The following is a 16886-nucleotide window of genomic DNA, read 5'->3' on the forward strand; positions in this document are numbered from 1 at the left end:
TCCTGCGACCTGTGTCCTCCGAAGATGACGTTGACCTCCCCGTCGACGCGCGGGAATGTTCCACCTCCTTCCCCTTCTTGTTGTTGAGGTCGCCGAGGCTCGCCGGGCCCTCCTCGCGGTGGGGGAGGTGGTAGAGGTTGGAACGGTCGGCCATTCCCGACGAAATGCTTGAAGTCTCTACAGATCCACAAGGTGTGGCACACATCCTTGTGATACGGGCACTGGGCATCGAGGATGTCGTCCAGTGTCCGCTCGCCTCCGCAGGGTGCACCTCGGGCACGAGAGACGGGTGGTCCAGCGGCGTGAACCTCTTCACGAGGCCTCTTCTCCCAATGCTTGTCGGGCTGCTGGTTCGCGTCACGTCGTGGTGCAGATGGAGCAGGCTTCACTCCCTTGATGAGGTCCTAAGCTCGTTCGTCGGCGGTGATGTAGAGGTTCGCTTCCTGGGACATTTGCTTGGAGGTGGTCGGCGCCTTTTGCAGTATGGCTCGGACGAAGGCCGAATCATTGGATCCCCGGTAGAAATCTTCAATCACTGCTGCTTCAGTGACCTCGGGGATGCGATTTCTCATGGCTAAAACCTCTTGAGGTACGACCGAAGTGTTTCATCCCCCAGCGCCTGATGGATTTGAGGTCCCATGGCTACGCCGGCTTATCGGAGAGGGACTGAAAGTTGGCGATGAAGCGCCGATTGAAATCACTCCAATCGTAGATGCAGTGTCATGGTAGGTGTCGTAGCCATTGCAATGCATCTTGCCCGAGGACGATGGGCAAGTACGTAGTCATTACATCTTTAGTTGCCCCAGCGGCCCGGCCAACGGTTGTATAGACGGCCAACCAGCCTCCCGGGTCCTGCTTAGGCTAGTATTTATCGACGTTGGAGACCTTGAAGTTTGGGGGCCACTGGATGGCCCTGAGACGTGGAGTAAGCGCGGATACTGAAAGTCGCCTAGAGGGGGGTGAATAGGGCGAAACTGAAATTCTCAAAAATAATCACAACTACAAGCCGGGTTAGCGTTAGAAATATAATTGAGTCCGCGAGAGAGGGTGCAAAACAAATCGCAAGCGAATAAGGAGTGAGACACGTGGATTTGTTTTACCGAGGTTCGGTTCTCGCAAACCTACTCCTCGTTGAGGTGGTCACAAAGACCAGGTCTCTTTCAACCCTTTCCCTCTCTCAAACGGTCCCTCGGACCGAGTGAGCTTTTCTTCTCAATCACTTGGAACACAAAGTTCCCACAAGGACCACCACAAGATTGGTGTCTCTTGCCTCAATTACAAGTGAGTTTGATCGCAATGAAGAATCAAAGAAAGGAAGAAAGCAATCCAAGCGCAAGAGCTCGAAAGAACACAAGCAAGTCTCTCTCACTAATCACTAGGGCGTTGTGTGGAGTTTGGAGAGAATTTGATCACTTGGGTGTGTCTAGAATTGAATGCTAGAGCTCTTGTAAGTAGTTGAAGTGGGAAAACTTGGATGACTTGAATGTGGGGTGGTTGGGGTATTTATAGCCCCAACCACCAAACTAGTCGTTTGGTGAGGCTGTCTGTCGCATGGTGCACCGGACAGTCCGGTGCACACCGGACATGTCCGGTGCGCCAGCCACGTCACCAGGCCATTGGGATTCGACCGTTGGAGCTTCTAACTTCTGGGCCCGCCTGGCTGTCCGGTGTACATCGGACAAGAACTGTAGATTGTCCGGTGCACCGTCTCGCGCGTGCCTGACTTCTGCGCGCTTCTGGCGCGCATTAAATGCGCCTGCAGGTGACCGTTGGCGCGAAGTATCCGTTGCTCTGCTGATTCACCGGACAGTCCGGTGTACACCAGACAGTCCGGTGAATTATAGCGGAGCGATTTCCCGAGGCTGGTGAGTTCCAGAGTCGCTCTTCCCAGGGGCATCGGACACTGTCCGGTGTACACCGGACAGTCCGGTGAATTATAGCGGAGCGCCTCTGGATTTTCCCGAAGGTGAAGAGTTCAGCGTGAAGTCCCCTGGTGCACCGGACACTGTCCGGTGCGCCAGACCAGGGCACACTTTGGTTATCCCTTTGTTCTTTTGTTGAACCCAATACTTGGTCTTTTTATTGGCTAAGTGTGAACCTTTGACACCTGTATAACTTGTACACTAGAGCAAACTAGTTAGTCCAATTTTTTGTGCTGGGCAATTCAACCACCAAAATAATTTAGGAAATAGGTGTAAGCCTAATTCCCTTTCAATCTCCCCCTTTTTGGTGATTGATGCCAACACAAACCAAAGCAAGTATAGAAACATATAATTGAACTAGTTTGCATAATGTAAGTGCAAAGGTTGATTGGAATTGAGCCAATATAAATACTTATAAGATATGCATGGATTGTTTCTTCAATTTTTGACATTTTGGACCACGCTTGCACCACATGTTTTGTTTTTGCAAATTCTTTTGTAAATCCTCTTCAAAGTTCTTTTGCAAATAGTCAAAGGTAAATGAATAAGATTTTTGCGAAGCATTTTCAAAATTTGAAATTTTCTCCCCCTGTTTCAAATGCTTTTCCTTTGACTAAACAAAACTCCCCCTAAATGATATTCTCCTCTTAGTGTTCAAGAGGGGTTTGATATATCAATTTTGAAATACTACTTTTCTCCCCCTTTTGAACACAATAAGATACCAATTTGAAATTTATCAATTGAGAATCATACCAATTGAAAAACTCTTTTTAAAATTAGGTGGTGGTGCGGTCCTTTTGCTTTGGGTTAATATTTTCTCCCCCTTTGGCATGAATCGCCAAAAAACGGAGTCATTAGAGCCCTTAGAAATACTCTCTCCCCCTTTGGTCATAAATAAATGAGTGAAGATTATACCAAAGAACGGAGTCCTTATCTCCCCAAAGATGGAGGGTTGCTCAGAGTGATGGCGAAGGATGAGTTACGGAGTGGAAGCCTTTGTCTTCGCCGAAGACTCCAATTCCCTTTCAATACACCTATGACTTGGTTTGAAATAGACTTGAAAACACATTAGTCATAGCATATGAAAGAGATATTATCAAAGGTATATGAATGAGCTATGCATGCAAGATATCAAAAGAAGTTCCTAGAATCAAGAATATTTAGCTCATGCCTAAGTTTGTTAAAAGTTTGTTCATCAAGAGGCTTGGTAAAGATATCGGCTAATTGATCTTTAGTGTTAATATATGAAATATCGATATCTCCCTTTTGTTGGTGATCCCTTAGAAAGTGATACCGAATGGATATGTGCTTGGTGCAGCTATGCTCAACGGAATTATCCGCCATGCGGATTGCACTCTCATTATCACATAGAAGAGGAACTTTGGTTAATTTGTAACCATAGTCCCTAAGAGTTTGCCTCATCCAAAGTAGTTGTGTGATACCCAATTTTTTGAAAAGAAGTTAAATGTATTTTTCCCTTTTCTTTCGTGATCTGTGTAGTTGGGGTTGGAGTTTTTTAGGAAGCATTCACCAATAAAACAGTAGAATACTTGTTGGATTTGTGCGTTGGGGTCGGGAGCAGACGTGAGAGCGAGTTTGGGTCGTGGATCTCGATCCGGCGGTGGGGAGCCCATTAGTTTGCCCCCCTAAACCCTAGCCGCCCCCTCCCTCTCACTCCCCCACCCCTTTGGCCGCCCCTCCCCTCTCTCTTCCACTCTTGCAGCCGCCCCAATCCCTCTCCTTCTTCCCCAAGTGATTGCAGCGCCACCCCTCAACCCTAGCCCCCCCCCCACCTCTTCCTCTCCAAGGTGGAGCCTCCCCGCTTGGTGTCCGTCGTGTGGGTGCGAGTCTTCCATGGGAGTTTGGAGGGAGGAAGAAGGAAGAAAAGAAGGATGAAAGGAGGAACCCAAGGTGATTTTCGTGATCATTTTGTTGTATTTGTGCTGCAATCCAATTGGTTACATGTTTACCTATGCGATTTGGTAGAGGTGCTGTCCAGAAATTTAGTGGGTGGACGAACAACAGTAGTTCTAGTGATTTCTGGGAATTTTTCGTGGGCAATTAGTAGGGATCAGTGGGAGAATCATGTAGAGCTTTGTCATACCTTTCCAACGAGTACTTATGCGCTCGATTTGGAGTTATAATTTAGGAGATATCGTTGTTTGAATCCGGTTATGTTGCTGTCCAAAAAAACAGATTTTTCAGGTGGATGAACAGCAGTAGTATTAGCAGTTTCTGGGAATTTTTCGTGGGTAATTAGTGTTAACCAGTATGATAATCATGTAGAGCTTTGTCTTATCTTTCCAATAAGTACTTATGTGCTTGATTTGGAATTATATTTTAAAAGATATCGCTGTTTGAATCCGGGTATGTCGCTGTCCAAAAGACAAAAAAACAGATTACAGGGTTCATCTTGTGGACTGTTTGGGCTAATTAGATGTTGGAATTTAATTATAAATTGTATACAAAACTTGTGGGGAATTTCATGTAGATGCCTCTGGAGTTTTTGTTTGTTACCACTGCTGTCATAATTTTAAAGTTATGAAATTATTAAGCAGCGCTGCTGCAGTTTGGTGGGTGTGGGGAGAGATGTAACCCGCGGCGGGGTTTGAGTTTGTGCGTAGGTGCGGCGTCGTTTATGAGCCTGATTATGTGAAATTGGTGCACTAAGTTGTGTGTCAAAAACAGGTGGTGGACTTCCGGATCGTACTTAGGGATTTGCCCGAACTTCCGGTAAAGGCAAGTAAATACAGTGGTGGTTGCTACCGTTTGGGTTGCATCCTATTCCCTGACATTGAGTATGCATAAGTTTTAATTATGTTAATCATTGAATTCTATGATGAAGTTTATTTGTTTGGAAGTATTAATTCTCAATTGTCTAATATTGTGGATGATCATAATTTGGTAATGATATATGTGGTTGATTCCCATCTTGGATGAAGTTGAAGTATTTTTTTGAATCACGTTATATGAAGTGTTGTAGGCATGACATGCTCATCGCATCATCCATCTTGCATTTTGAAGTTATGTCGTGATCTTATGGTCCGACCGTACCGGTACATTTTTAGCATCGTACGTTGCCCGAGGAGGGGTACGATGCGGCTTCATATCCTTAGAGGTATGAAGGCAGAAGTCATCCTTGCATTTGCAGACATTTGCACTCATGAGGTATATATGAAGTGTGACATTACTATGTTACTATTGTGGTTTCTACCTGCGAGGTGTGGTGTGTTGTACGTTGTATACGTGCTGCACCTTCGTAATAAGAAGGTTGTGGAATCAAGTGGTGGTAAAACAATGTTCTTATGTGGTTAAACAGTTTGATATTATTTTACTTGCTGAGATGTGTCATCTCACTCTTGCATTACTCAATGCAGGTACTTGATACATGTTGGGAATGAGGGGAGTAGCAGCACGTCCACTTTCACTCTCACAATAACGCTGCCCAGGCGCAGCCATGATTTAATTAGAAACTTATTGTCAAAGGAAGTTTGTTTTTTTAACTAGTCGTGCGCACTAGTTAATTCACTTCATGCCGTATGTTTAACTTCTCTTTGCTAGCCGATTAATAATACTTAGTATGTTTTTGTCATGATATATGTTTATACACTGTTGCCCCCTCATTTATGCAATTTTGCAAGGGGATGCTGCCGAAATTTTATATATAGATGTCAGAAGTGTTGTTTAGTAGCATTCCGGGGTGTTGGTGGACCCCGGGGTGTTACAAGTTGCGCGCAACAATGTCCTGCGGCAATGTACTCGGGCTCGGCGGTAGAAAGAGCTACGGAATTTTGCTTCTTTGAAGCCCATGACACCAAGGATCTTCCCAAGAACTGGCAAGTCCCCGATGTGCTCTTTCTATTGATTTTACACCCCGCCCAATCGGCATCCGAATAACCAATTAAATCAAATGTGGATCCCCTAGGATACCAAAGCCCAAACTTAGGAGTATAAACCAAATATCTCAAGATTCGTTTTACGGCCGTAAGGTGAGCTTCCTTAGGGTCGGCTTGGAATCTTGCACACATGCATACTGAAAGCATAATATCCGGTCGAGATGCACATAAGTAGAGTAAAGAACCTATCATTGACCGGTATACCATTTGATCGATGGATTTACCTCCTTCGTCGAGGTCGAGATGCCCATTGGTTCCCATGGGTGTCTTGATGGGTTTGGCATCCTTCATTCCAAACTTAGTTAGAATATCTTGAGTATACTTCGTTTGGCTTAGGAAGGAGCCCTCTTGGAGTTGCTTCACTTGAAATCCTAAGAAATACTTCAACTCCCCCATCATAGACATCTCGAATTTTTGTGTCATGATCCTACTAAATTCTTCACATGTAGACTCGTTAGTAGACCCAAATATAATATCATCAACATAAATTTGGCATACAAACAAGTCATTTTCAAGAGTTTTAGTGAATAAAGTAGGATCAGCCTTTCCGACTTTGAATCCATTAGTGATAAGGAAATCCCTAAGGCATTCATACCATGCTCGTGGGGCTTGCTTAAGCCCATAAAGCGCCTTAGAGAGTTTATACACGTGGTTAGGGTACTCACCATCTTCAAAGCCGAGAGGTTGCTCAACATAGACCTCTTCCTTGATTGGTCCGTTGAGGAAGGCACTTTTCACGTCCATTTGGTAAAGCTTAAAGCCATGGTAAGTAGCATAGGCTAATAATATTCGAATTGACTCAAGCCTAGCTACGGGTGCATAGGTTTCACCGAAATCCAAACCTTCGACTTGGGAGTATCCTTTGGCCACAAGTCGAGCTTTGTTCCTTGTCACCACACCATGCTCATCTTGCTTGTTGCGGAAGACCCATTTGGTTCCTACAACATTTTGATTAGGACGTGGAACTAAATGCCATACCTTATTCCTAGTGAAGTTGTTGAGCTCCTCTTGCATCGCCACTACCCAATACGAATCTTGAAGTGCTTCCTCTACCCTGTGTGGCTCAATAGAGGAAACAAAAGAGTAATGCTCACAAAAATGTGCAACACGAGATCTAGTGGTTACCCCCTTATGAATGTCGCCGAGGATGTTGTCGACGGGGTGATCTCGTTGGATTGCTTGGTGGACTCTTGGGTGTGGCGGTCTTTGTTCTTCATCCTCCTTGTCTTGATCATTTGCATCTCCCCTTTGATCATTGTCGTCGTCTTGAGGTGGCTCATTTGCTTGATCTTCTCCTTCATCATCTTGAGCTTCATCCTCATTTTGAGTCGGTGGAGATGCTTGCGTGGAGGAGGATGGTTGATCTTGTGCATTTGGAGGCTCTTCGGATTCCTTAGGACACACATCCCCAATGGACATGTTCCTTAGCGCGATGCACGGAGCCTTTTCATCACCTATCTCATCAAGATCAACTTGCTCTACTTGAGAGTCGTTAGTCTCATCAAACACAATGTCACAAGAAACTTCAACTTGTTCAGAGGACTTGTTAAAGACTCTATATGCCCTTGTGTTTGAGTCATATCCTAGTAAAAAGCCTTCTACAGTCTTAGGAGCAAATTTAGATTTTCTACCTCTTTTAACAAGAATAAAGCATTTGCTACCAAAGACTCTAAAATATGAAATGTTGGGCTTTTTACCGGTAAGGAGTTCATATGATGTTTTCTTGAGGATTCGGTGTAGATACAACCGGTTGATGGCGTAGCAGGCGGTGTTGACCGCCTCGGCCCAAAACCGATCCAAAGTCTTGTACTCATCAAGCATGGTCCTTGCCATGTCCAATAGAGTTCTATTCTTTCTCTCCACTACACCATTTGTTGAGGGGTGAAGGGAGAAGAGAACTCATGCTTGATGCCCTCCTCCTCAAGGAAGCCTTCGATTTGTGAGTTCTTGAACTCCGTCCCGTTGTCGCTTCTAATCTTCTTGATCCTCAAGCCGAACTCATTTTGAGCTCGTCTCAAGAATCCCTTTAAGGTCTCTTGGGTGTGAGATTTTTCCTGCAAAAAGAACACCCAAGTGAAGCGAGAATAATCATCCACAATTACTAGACAGTACTTACTCCCGCCGATGCTTATGTAAGCAATCGGGCCGAATAGATCCATATGTAGGAGCTCCAGTGGCCTGTCAGTCGTCATGATGTTCTTGTGTGGATGATGGGCACCAACTTGCTTTCCTGCTTGGCATGCGCTACAAACCCTGTCTTTCTCAAAATGAACATTGGTTAATCCTAAAATGTGCTATCCCTTTAAAAGCTTATGAAGATTCTTCATCCCAACATGTGCTAGTCGGCGATGCCAGAGCCAGCCCATGTTAGTCTTAGCAATTAAGCAAGTGTCGAGTTCAGCTTTATCAAAATTTACTAAGTATAGCTGACCCTCTAACACTCCCTTAAATGCTATTGAATCATCACTTCTTCTAAAGACAGTGACACCTACATCAGTGAATAGACAGTTGTAGCCCATTTTGCATAATTGAGATACAGAAAGCAAATTGTAATCTAAAGAATCTACAAGAAAAACATTGGAAATAGAATGGTCAGGGGATATAGCAATTTTACTCAATCCTTTGACCAAACCTTGATTTCCATCCCCGAATGTGATAGCTCGTTGGGGATCTTGGTTTTTCTCGTAGGAGGAGAACATCTTCTTCTCCCCTGTCATGTGGTTTGTGCACCCGCTGTCGATAATCCAACTTGAGCCCCTGGATGCATAAACCTACAAAACATGTTTAGTTCTTGACTTTAGGTACCCAAATGGTTTTGGGTCCTTTGGCATTAGAAACAAGAACTTTGGGTACCCAAACACAAGTCTTTGACCCCTTGTGCTTGCCCCCAACATATTTGGCAACTACTTTACCGGATTTGTTAGTTAAAACATAAGATGCATCAAAAGTTTTAAATGAAAAGTTATGTTCATTTGATGCACTAGGAGTTTTCTTCTTAGGCAACTTAGCACGGGTTGGTTGCCTAGAGCTAGATGTCTCACCCTTATACATGAAAGCATGGTTAGGGCCAGAGTGAGACTTCCTAGAATGAATTCTCCTAATTTTGCTCTCAGGATAGCCGGCAGGGTACAAAATGTAACCCTCGTTATCCTGAGGCATGGGAGCCTTGCCCTTAACAAAGTTGGACAATTTCTTAGGAGGGGCACTAAGTTTGACATTGACTCCCTGTTGGAAGCCAATGCCATCTTTGATGCCAGGGCGTCTCCCACTATAGAGCATACTTCTAGCAAATTTAAATTTTTCGTTTTCTAAGTTATGCTCGGCAATTTTAGCATCTAGTTTTTCTATATGATCATTTTGTTGTTTAATTAAAGCCATGTGATCATGTATAGCATTAACATCAATATCTCTACATCTAGTGCAAATAGAAGTATGTTCAACGGTAGATGTAGAGGATTTGCAAGATTTCAGTTCTACAACCTTAGCATGTAATATATCATTTTTAGTTCTAAGGTCGGAAATTGTAGCATTGCAAACATCTAATTCTTTAGCCTTAGCAAGCAATTTTTCATTTTCAATCCTAAGGCAAGCAAGAGACATGTTTAATTCTTCAATCTTAGCAAGTAAATCATCATTATCATTTCTAAGATTGGGAATTGAAACATTACAAGCAATAGAATCAACCTTAGGTAACAAATTAACATTTTCATTTCTAAGGTTGTCAATGGTATCATGGCAAGTGCTTAGCTCACTAGATAATTTTTCACATTTTTCAACTTCTAGAGCATAAGCATTCTTAACCTTAACATGCTTTTTGTTTTCCTTGATTAGGAAGTCCTCTTGGGTGTCCAAGAGGTCATCCTTCTCATGGATGGCACTAATTAATTCATTTAACTTTTCTTTTTGTTGCATGTTTAGGTTGGCAAAAAGAATGCGTAAGTTATCTTCCTCATCACTAGCATTTTCATCACTAGAAGACTCATATCTAGTGGAGGATTTAGATTTAACCTTCTTCTTTTTGCCGTCCTTTGCCATGAGGCACTTGTGGCCGACGTTGGGGAAGAGGAGTCCCTTGGTGACGGCGATGTTGGCGGCGTCCTCGTCGTCGGAGGAGTCGCTAGAGCTTTCGTCGGAGTCCCACTCGCGACAAACATGGGCATCGCCGCCCTTCTTCTTGTAGTACCTCTTCTTCTCCTTTCTTCTCCCCTTCTTGTCATCGCCCCTGTCACTGTCACTAGAAATAGGACATTTTGCAATAAAGTGACCGGGCTTACCACACTTGTAGCAAACCTTCTTGGAGCGGGGCTTGTAATCTTTCCCCCTCCTTTGCTTGAGGATTTGGCGAAAGCTTTTGATGACAAGCGCCATTTCCTCATTGTCGAGCTTGGAGGCGTCGATTGGTTGTCTACTTGGTGTAGATTCCTCCTTCTTCTCCTCCGTCGCCTTGAATGCAACTGGTTGAGCTTCGAACATGGAGGGACCGTCAAGCTCGTTGATCTTCCGTGAGCCCTTGATCATAAATTCAAAGCTCACAAAATTCCCGATTACTTCCTCGGGAGTCATTAGTGTATATCTTGGATTGCCACGAATTAATTGTACTTGAGTAGGGTTAAGGAATATAAGTGATCTTAAAATAACCTTAACCACCTCGTGGTCATCCCATTTCTTGCTCCCGAGGTTGCGCACTTGATTCACCAAGGTTTTGAGCCGGTTGTACATGTCTTGTGGCTCCTCCCCTTGGCGAAGACGGAAGCGACCGAGCTCCCCCTCGATCGTTTCCCGCCTGGTGATCTTGGTGAGTTCATCACCGTCGTGCGCTGTCTTGAGCACATCCCAAACTTCCTTGGCGCTTTTTAATCCTTGCACCTTGTTGTACTCCTCCCTACTTAGAGAGGCGAGGAGTATGGTTGTGGCTTGGGAGTTGAAGTGCTCGATTTGGGCCACCTCGTCCTCGTCATAATCCTCATCCCCTACGGATGGTACCTGTGCTCCAAACTCAACAGCATTCCATATATTTTTTGTGGAGTGAGGTTAGATGAAATTTCATTAAATCACTCCACCTAGCATAATCTTCACCGTCAAAGGTTGGCGGTTTGCCTAATGGAACGGAAAGTAATGGAGTATGTCTAGAAGTACGAGGATAATGTAAGGGGATCTTACTAAACTTCTTGCGCTCATGGCGCTTAGAAGTTATGGAGGGCGCGTCGGAGCCGGAGGTAGAAGGTGATGAAGTGTCGGTCTCGTAGTAGACCACCTTCCTCATCTTCTTTATTTTGTCGCCACTCCGATGCGATTTGTGAGAAGAAGTCTTCTTCTCCTTGTTGCGGGACTCTCCCGATAGAGCTTTCTCGTTGCTTGTAGTGGGCTTTTCGCCGGTCTCCATCTCTTTCTTGGCGTGATCTCCCGACATCGCTTCGAGCGGTTAGGCTCTAATGAAGCACCAGGCTCTGATACCAATTCAAAGTCGCCTAGAGGGGGGTGAATAGGGCGAAACTGAAATTCTCAAAAATAATCACAACTACAAGCCGGGTTAGCGTTAGAAATATAATTGAGTCCGCGAGAGAGGGTGCAAAACAAATCGCAAGCGAATAAGGAGTGATACACGTGGATTTGTTTTACCGAGGTTCGGTTCTCGCAAACCTACTCCTCGTTGAGGTGGTCACAAAGACCGGGTCTCTTTCAACCCTTTCCCTCTCTCAAACGGTCCCTCGGACCGAGTGAGCTTTTCTTCTCAATCACTTGGAACACAAAGTTCCCACAAGGACCACCACAAGATTGGTGTCTCTTGCCTCAATTACAAGTGAGTTTGATCGCAATGAAGAATCAAAGAAAGGAAGAAAGCAATCCAAGCGCAAGAGCTCGAAAGAACACAAGCAAGTCTCTCTCACTAATCACTAGGGCGTTGTGTGGAGTTTGGAGAGAATTTGATCACTTGGGTGTGTCTAGAATTGAATGCTAGAGCTCTTGTAAGTAGTTGAAGTGGGAAAACTTGGATGACTTGAATGTGGGGTGGTTGGGGTATTTATAGCCCCAACCACCAAACTAGTCGTTTGGTGAGGCTGTCTGTCGCATGGTGCACCGGACAGTCTGGTGCACACCGGACATGTCCGGTACGCCAGCCACGTCACCAGGCCATTGGGATTCGACCGTTGGAGCTTCTGACTTCTGGGCCCGCCTGGCTGTCCGGTGTACACCGGACAAGAACTGTAGATTGTCCGGTGCACCGTCTCGCGCGTGCCTGACTTCTGCGCGCTTCTGGCGCGCATTAAATGCGCCTGCAGGTGACCGTTGGCGCGAAGTAGCCGTTGCTCTGCTGGTTCACCGGACAATCCGGTGTACACCGGACAGTCCGGTGAATTATAGCGGAGCAATTTCCCGAGGCTGGCGAGTTCCAGAGCCGCTCTTCCCTGGGGCACCGGACACTGTCCGGTGTACACCGGACAGTCCGGTGAATTATAGCGGAGCGCCTCTGGATTTTCCCGAAGGTGAAGAGTTCAGCGTGAAGTCCCCTGGTGCACCGGACACTGTCCGGTGGTGCACCGGACACTGTCCGGTGGCACACCGGACAGTCCGGTGCGCCAGACCAGGGCACACTTCGGTTATCCCTTTGGTCTTTTGTTGAACCCAATGCTTGGTCTTTTTATTGGCTAAGTGTGAACCTTTGACACCTGTATAACTTGTACACTAGAGCAAACTAGTTAGTCCATTTATTTGTGCTGGGCAATTCAACCACCAAAATCATTTAGGAAATAGGTGTAAGCCTAATTCCCTTTCAGATACTCCACACGTGTCCTCCTGTCGACGATTGTTGTGCCGGTCCCGGGGAGGGGAGTTGCTGACGTGCTGTCTCGACCATCCCCGGGTTGTGCCACCAGTTGAAGCTGTTGCCGACTCAACTCTGGTGGCGTGACTTCATGCCAGAATGCCATGGTCCCGATCGTACTCCTCTCGGCACCGTATCTCATTCTCATGTCGTCGCTCACGTGAAGCGTTGATGGAGCTCCGCGCATCTCGCCGACTGTTGATGGTGTGCCGCAGATTGCTCGTGGGATGAGCGAGGGGTATAAGGTGATTAGCCGCCCAAGTGAGCAGCCGCCGATAGCCTTTAGCATCTAGGGTCCGGGGGAGGCCATCAGCTATCCGAGCTAATACTCCTCCGACTTCACTTGGTGTGTTCATTGCACGAGCGAAGTCAGGGTTCAGGTTTTCGCGAAGAGAGGGTTCTCTCGGTGTAACCTCGCATCCTGCTCAGCTTGCTCTTGAGCCTGCTGGCGATCACGTCGGCGAGAGTTCCTCCTTTCTCTGAAGAATTGCTCATCAGAAGTTTTTCCTACTTCTGAGACTTCATCTCAGGAAACAGGCTATGCTGGGTCCCGCTCCCCAGCTTCGTGATGTCGTCGAATATTCCGGCGTCGGTTCCTCCGTTGTCGAGCTTCTCGCTGAGGAGGTTCTTCCCCCGGCATGGTTGGCTCGTCGTCAGAGATGGGAGATGACTCTATTCTCCCCCCGATAAAGAGGACGTCAGGGTAGAAAGGAGTCGCTGCGGTGACGAATTCCTTGCTGTCCTTCTTTGAGGGCGAAGGTGTCGGAAGGATGACCTGACGGGCCTCTATCCCGCTTGCTTCTTTCTTTCTCGTAATCCGTGTCCACCCCTCTATGGACGAGGTGGACAACGGGGTTCTTTGGGTAAATGAATTCCTGGATCTTGACTTGCAGGAGGTAGTCTTCGACCGGGGTGTTGGAGGTTGCGCTATCTACTGCTTTGTTCCGGTTTTCCCGGAGATTTTCGGGGAAGGCTTCTTCTCCGGTGGATCCGCTATACGGTGCAGAATTCCTTCTTCGTCTGCCACGGACGAGATGGTCCCGAAGCAGAACACGGATCCAGGGCGGAGGGCAATCTTGCACTGGAAGGTGACAGGCTGACAGCCATTGAGCTAGCTTGGATCAACGACACACCCCCTATCAGGCGCGCCAGCTGTCGGTGTTTGGAGCCCGACCGCGCACCCGGGGTTACCCCTCGAGGTGCTTTTGGGTAGGACGGTGTTGCTGATTGTAGCTCAATGGTTCATGCGAGACGCACGAGAGACAGTAGACAGTTTTTCTGCAGGTTCGGGTCGCTTTGAGAGGCGTAACACCCTACTTTCTGGTGTGGATCTTTATGTGGTGGGTTACAGGGGAATTCTCCAGTATGGAGAATGCTAAAGAACTGAGTAGATGGCTGATGAATGACCTCTCTTTTGATGGGGTGCCCCTAGGCCTTATATATCCGACCGTGGGGCACTACATGCGTGTATGATAATGATGTGTACCTAAGTAATAGTGAACCGACATAACTTATCTTCCTACAATCTTGCCAACTTATTCCCATTTGGCTCCGATGTCCAAGGTGGTCACGTGGGAGAATCGGATCAGAGCTGTGGATAACGCTCAAACCCCACGAGCCGCCTTGGCTCGCGTTCGCTCATTCCCTGCGTCGGCCCATTCTGCCAGCAGTTCTCCCCTAGCCCACGAAGGGACGGCCTTGCGAAACAATAGGCCCAAGGCCTTTCGTGAGGCCTTCTAGCCTTCTAGTGGACCCGTGGGATATCTGTCCCCCACACACACCCCCACTTTCCCCCTGCCTCGCTCACTTCGCCTCTGCCCACTCACCCGAGCTGCGCGCATCTGTTTTTCAAGCCCACCGGAGCTTCCCCGTCGCTAGACCTCCTGTGCCCGAACCCGCCGTCGGTTGTGCTCGGTCGTCGTCCGTGACCGTGCTCCGCCACCGTCGGGCCCAGCCTCGCCACCGTTCCCGCCCACCCGAGGTGAATTTCCCCACCGAACTTTCTTTTCTCTCTCCCCCATTTTCTCTGTCCCGTCGATTGGTCGCCGGTGATCGCCGGTACTGGTACCGCGCCGTCGAACTGAGACCCCCTGGCCAACCGCAACCGCCCCGTGCCTTCTTCGCCCACGCGGAGCCGCCAGCTCCGGCCATGGAGCAACAAAGGTAGACGACGGTACTGATAAGGAGGACCCGCCCGTCAGTCTCACCTTGTTTCCCCGTTCTGTGCCACTTCCTGGAGGGCCCCGACCGTCATGGCACACTCGCAAAGTCGTGCCTGCGCATGCCCTCTACCGCTGACTAGCGGGCCCGACCTCTCCCTGACCCCGCCTGTCAGACCCTGCAGTTTCCCCCTCACAAGTACCCGAGTCGCCGACCCGTGGGCCCCGCCCGCCAGAGAGCGCCCGCTCACATCCCGCACCAGGGATACCCAGGCCGCTGACGCGTGGACCTGCCGGTCAGCCCTCGCGTCCGATCCCGTGCGCCCGCTTCTAATCTCGGACGTCTGTACTTGATCGGATGGCCGAGAAGCCCGGATACCCTTTCGATGTGGTTGTTTTGCTTAAGACCCCCTCAGTTTTCCGTGAATATAACCCGCGTCCCTGTACTTTATATGCAGGCCCCTGTAATCTTGCAGTTTGAACCCTAGGCTTTTAAATAATTATAGAATTAGACCCATTTTCATATTTTAAATTCCCAAACTTGTTTATTTCATATCTTTTGCATATGAACTCTAAATTTAGTAATTCAAATTGCAAAATGTTCATAGGAATATTATCTGTTTAAATAAATTAGTTGCATTTACAATCTGTACATTCTAATTTTATGGTTAACTATGAACTAGTATATGTGTAGATTTGTTTATTTAATAAAATAAATAAAAGGAAAACCTAGGGGTTAAAGTATATTTAGTTTTGTGAGACTAATGACATGTATCACATGAATTTATCTCTAGTCTAACTTTTAGGTCACACTAAAATAAATATAACAAGTTTGTGTAATTATGGACAACACTTAAAGAATAATCTATTTCTAATGAAATTAGTTCATGTTATACTTTGATCTCATTATTCCTTATTTAGTATTGTGCCTTTTTTAAGATGTATTCCAATGTTTGTACATGTTTGGTGTGCTGTTCATTTGTACTTTCCAAATGTATTGAATGCATGCTCGCTTTATTTAGACAACGAGCAGTCCGAGGTTCCCGAGTGTGTTGCTCGAGACCTCCCTGAGCAACAACCTGGTGAAGGCAAGTGTCCTCTGACCTATTATGTCCTACATACTTTATGATTCACTGTCCCGCATTACATTACTTAACCTAAGGTTTGACTAGTCTGTATTTACCTTATCCTTGTTTACCTTTTGGGTTACCATGGTTAGCTTTATGCTATTGCTTTAACTTAATCAATGAACATGATGTGATTATTTATGATACAATGATGTTATCCCAATGATGATATTGTGATACTCTAGGGGACTCAGGCCATTTTTCTGAGTACCTCTATGTAAGGACCTGTTCATGGAGTGACCACCCGGGACAAAAGTGCACCCATGAGGGTGGAATGGGACGCCCTTAGCTGAATAATTAGATGAACCTAGGGGTGTAGTTGGTTTTGCTTGAGGGCCGTCAATGGGGGCCGGGGCGTAGTGCTCGCTCTGCCAACGGGGGGTGCAGATGTTCATTCGATTTGGTTTTGTTAGTCACCCACCTTGGGGAGGTGTACTGCATTTGTATGACTGGCGAAACCTAACGAGCAGCTATGCACCAGGGGAGTCTTTGTAAAGGCTACATAGTGTATCCCTGGCCATTCACCTCGGTAGTGAAGATCGGGTATGTACAACCCAGGCTGGAAAGGGATCACGACTTGAGGGTAAAGTGTACAACCTCTGCAGAGTGTTAGAAACTGGTATATCAGCTGAGCTCACGGTTAAGAGCATGATGATATCATGGGAAGTGAGAAGTTCTAAGGACTTTGGGGGAATTTGGAGACTTGGCAAATTATGATGTATATCATGGGATGCATCATATTGGATCAAGTCTATTGCCAAGTCGGTTAGTTAATACTTTGGACCCAAATTCCCTACCCATGACTAGGTAACTAAATTTGTTGTATTTCTTGTTTTTAGATATGCGTATCTAATCTCATTTATCTAGTTTTACCTTACATGCCTAGTTTTACATGATGTTTTTTCATTGATTAAATTGCATGCATGCTAGGTCAATTATATGGTAGAAATGCTTAGTTT

The sequence above is a fragment of the Zea mays genome, chromosome 4 (genome assembly GCF_902167145.1).
Source record: "Zea mays cultivar B73 chromosome 4, Zm-B73-REFERENCE-NAM-5.0, whole genome shotgun sequence".
NCBI lineage: Eukaryota > Viridiplantae > Streptophyta > Magnoliopsida > Poales > Poaceae > Zea > Zea mays.